Source organism: Sorex fumeus, unplaced genomic scaffold, assembly GCF_029834395.1.
Source record: "Sorex fumeus unplaced genomic scaffold, SorFum_2.1 ptg000007l, whole genome shotgun sequence".
Classification (NCBI taxonomy): Eukaryota; Metazoa; Chordata; class Mammalia; order Eulipotyphla; family Soricidae; genus Sorex; species Sorex fumeus.
Window position 1 is genome coordinate 9,520,295 of NW_026606064.1, and position 4,589 is coordinate 9,524,883.

Here is a 4,589-nt window from a genome sequence, read left to right on the forward strand (position 1 = left end):
TTTTGCTGATCGCCTCCAGGTGATCGCACTGTGGGGATTTTTTGTTGTTGATTTTGCTTTCCTGATTTTCTAACTATAGTGCAAGAGAGAGAGAGAGCGCGCGAGAGAGCATGTTTGTGCGTACACACACACACACACACACACACACACACACACACAAAGAAAAACAACTAAGAAGCAGCCAGTTGCCTGCAGAATTTAATTCACATCTCTTAGCATAAACTGCATGCCACAGGGACCCCAGAGAATGTTTTTAAATTTTGAGCTGTAAGTCACATACCGTAAGATCCACTCTTTCAATTTGTACAGCTCAATGCTTTTTAGTACATTCACTGTGACGCACAACCATCACTACCATCTTATTCCAGAACATTTCCCTTATCTTCAAAAGAAATCTTGTAGCCAGGGGTCCCAGGGATTGTTTGGATGTGTGTATGTGTGTGTATGTGGGTTTGGGGAGTTGTTAAGATTACTGCCTTGTATGTGGCCAATCCCGGTTCAATCCCAAGCACTAAGTCTGGTCCCCTGAGCACCACCATGAGTGATTCCTGAGCACAAAAGCAGGGGTAAGGCCTGAGCACTGCCTAGTGTGTTCCCCAGTTTCCCCTCAAAGAAACCTGTATCAACCAGCAGCTGCTCCTCACTCCCACACTTCCCTCTTCCCAGCTCCCATCACTAAGTTTTGTTTGGTACCAGTTTTCTGCATATTTGATTCAAATGGATTATATATACATATACATATATATCCTTTTTGTATTTGATTCTTTTGCTTCTTTGCACAATGCTTCCAAGTTGATCTATGAGGTAGCAAGAATCAGGACTGCATTCTTTTTTTTTTAATCGCTGAGTAATATTCCACAGGCTGGATCTATCACATTTTTTAGATTTGTTTATCAATCAAAGGACACATAGTAATTAGTTTTCCCCCCTCCACACACCTTTTGATTATTGCAAAAACTCATTTGTTTATGTTTTTATGTGTACATAGGTTTTTTTCTTAGGTACTTACAGATAGGAGTGGAATTGTGAAGTCATATGGTAGCTCCACATTGCATTTTTTGAGGGACTATTTTCCAACGCTGTTATATTGTTGCATATTTATACCAATAATGCATGATAGCTTTGATTTCTTCACATTCGCATCAACACTTGTATCATTTTTATGACTTGGAAGTAACCCTCATTGTGGTTTTGGGTTATATTTCTCAGATATATCATTTGTTTGCTTCCATTTTTGTGAGTCACCCTTGTATTTGCATGATAGTATCCTTTGAAGCACAAATGTTTAAATTTTCTGCAGTTCAATTTATCTTTTTTCCCCCTTTTGCTGTTTGTGTTTTCGGTGCCATGGATAATAAACTGTTGCCTAGGGACTGGAGAGATAGTACAGTGGCAAAGAACAGACTTGTGCATGGGTTCAGTTGACCTGGGTTCAATCCCCAGCATCACATATGGTCCCCTGAGACCTGCCAGAAGTGATTCCTGAGTGCAGAACCAGGAGGAAGCACAGCTGGGAGTGGGTTCCCAAACAAAATAAACAAAACAAGCAAGCAGAGAAAAAACAACCAAACAAAAACCATTGCTTAATGCTGTTTTTTTTTTTTAAGTAGTGCAGGCCCCAGTAACGTCTCCTTTGTCCTACCACTGAGATTTTTTAAAAAGTGCCATATTCAAGGCTCTTTCAGGATTAGGAGAATGAGACCCATCATTGTTACTGGTATTTGGCATATTGGGTGCATTACATTTTATTTTATATTTGGATCTCATAGTAATAATCATGTCTTACCTGTCATTAATAAAACTTAAAAGAATTCCTTGCGGGACTGGAGCGATAGCATAGCAGGTAGGGCATTTGCCTTGCACATGGCCAACCTGGGTTCAATCTCTGGTATCCCATATGATCCCCCTGAGTACCACCAGGAATAATTCCTGAGTGCAGAGCCAGGAGTAATCCCTGAGCATCACTGGGTATGACCCCAAAAAGCAAAAAAAAAATTCTTGCTAATGCACTTTGGAGTTTACATGAAATAGGTAAGGCCTACATATGTAAAAAAATTTTTTTCCCTACACGTTATTTAAACATGTGGTTTACAAAGTTGTTCATGATGATTTGTTACAAGCATTTACTATTCCAACATCAGTCTCGCCACCACTTTCACCTTCCCTTCATCGTTGTCTCCAATTTTCCCAACCACTCCTCAAGTTGCCCCCAGAGCAGGCCCACAGATAAATTTATTTTATATTGCTTGTTACCAATAAATTGCTAATGGAATGATCAAAAAATATTTTTTAGAAGAAAATTACTGAAAATTGTTGTAACTCATCATAGAGACATTAAGTCCTTGTCTGAGAGATTACTAAAATGTTGTTACAAGTTAAGCCTTCTGTGTTAATGTTTTTGTCAGTTGAGATTGGTTGGCATCTATGTTACATTCCATCCAATCTGGTTATGTCCATACCAGTCTGGTGTTCTGCTGGATTGTCAGTGTTGTAGAGTTGGGAGATGTTTATGGCCATAAATGTGGCCACACAATCCAGAATTTTTAACTAGGTGGTACAGTTGAAGTTAAAATTTTAACTGGGTGGTGGTTTTAGGTTGTGGGAATTGCTACCATGGCTTTTGGAACTGGAGGAAAGGTAGGGGAGAGGTAGCCCATCCCGACTCTGAGAAGGGCTGTGGATTTCAGTCACAGAGACCCATGTACCTAGGTTTGTGGAGGGTTAATTTCTCTGTAAAATTCGGTCCTTAGGTGATGGAATATGGTGAGAGGCATGGGGGTGACTTTGGAGTGTGGTAGCGAGCCCCATTGTCTAATTAATTTCTTCAATTCCACAGAACACAGAACAATATGTTTGTTCATTCATTTGTTCTAGAAGTTTTTACTAAGTGTCGATTATGTGCTAGGCTTTAAATTTATGGTGAATATAAGCAGAGGACAGAGCTCAGCAGTGGAACTCTTACTTTGCATATTGATACCTAGAAATGCCAGGTGGAAAAATTGTGGTGATTACAAACAGAGATGGTCCTTACATTAATGGTGAATATACAACAGGGGGTAAAATCAGGACTATTCAAAATTATAGTGGCTAGAGAGATACCATGCTTTGTCTTCGTATGCAGGAGGTCTAGCCTCACTCTATCATCACGGGATCCCCTCAAGCACCTCTAGGAGTGGGGTCAGAAGTAGCCCCTGAGTACCAAGTGTGGCCCAAGTACTAAAAACAAAGCATATAAGCAGGAAAAATCGGAGCACTTGTCAGGAAACCCACTTTCTATTCTTGTGACTAGAAATATCTACTTCCTATTTTTGTGAATATTGACTATTAAACTTTTTTTTTCATGGTGATACAATTTATTTTATTTTTTTATTAATGAAACACCATGAGGTACAAAAAATATGGAACGCTTCACGAATTTGCATGTCATCCTTGCGCAGGGGCCATGCTAATCTTCTCTGTCACTGTCCTCCCGTTGTTCATCGATTTGCTCGAGCAGGCCCAGTAACGTCTCCATCGTGACACTTGTTGTTACTGTGTTTGGCATATTGAATACATCAGGGGTAGCTTGCCAGGCTTTTCCATGAGCGCGAGATACTCTTGGTAGCATGCTGGGCTCTCCGAGAGGGGCGAAAGAATCGAACCTGGCTCAGCCGGGCCGGCTGCACGCAAGGCAAATGCCCTACCGCTGTGCTATCGCTATCGTTCCAATTATAGTATATGTGCTGCTGAAGCGAGCACTAAACATTTTTTAAATTTGAGTTTAGGGCGCATAGTTACAATGGTGTTGAAGTTTATGGTATTTGTGTACAAAGTTACCGCACCCCACCACCATAGCACCATGACTCTCTAGCACTGTCCTTGGGTCACCTCTGCTCCATTCTTTTGAATATTTACAGTGTGACCACGTGGTCACTGACTCTATCACCATCCAGGGTGACCCTGGGATCAATGCAAGAGGCACTCTGTTACCCTGCCCCGCAGGGTGTCTCCATGCATGTCTCCTCTTCTCCCCCAGTTCAGAATTACACACAGCCCTGATCCTTATCCAAGCACCTGGTCCAGTGACTCCCGGCTCTGCCGAGCTCTTTCTTCCATTGTGCAGTTCCCTGGTCCACTGTTTATATGCCTCAACCCATGCCGTTCCCCTCCTCCCTCTACCCATGGCCTATTAGCATCATGCTCTAGTTCCCTTGCTCTGCTATCTACACCCACCCCAAGCCCCAAACCCTACCCTGGGCAAATCCAGCAGAGCACCTACTTTGCACCCACATCCAGGCAGAGGAATGTGGCTTGAGAAAAAACCCACAACTACTTGCACAGGTCTCTCTTTTCAACAAGTCCTTCTTGTCTGTCCATCCATTTTCCCACCCACCTCTTTGTCTGTGCACCAGTGGGCTGCATGGCATGGCTGGCGAGTCCTTAGTCACTCTGCCCAGGTTCTGTAGCTGCTCCCCTGTCTGGGGATCCCTTCTCCCACCTGGCTCTCAGTGGGAGCACTCACCTCCCCCATTCACTCCGGAAACATCCAGCGGAGCACTTGCCACGGCATTAAGCTTGCCAACTGCATTAAGCTTGCATCCATGGGTAGA

General features: G+C 42.8%; 1 non-coding gene across 1 annotated transcript; it reads right to left on the reverse strand.

The window, feature by feature from the left end:
* Positions 1 to 3,392: 3,392 nt before the first annotated feature.
* Positions 3,393 to 3,496, reverse strand: LOC130017073 (U6 spliceosomal RNA). Its single transcript, XR_008791329.1, has one exon. It is a non-coding gene; the product is annotated as a U6 spliceosomal RNA (small nuclear RNA).
* Between the last annotated feature and the right edge of the window lie 1,093 nt (positions 3,497 to 4,589).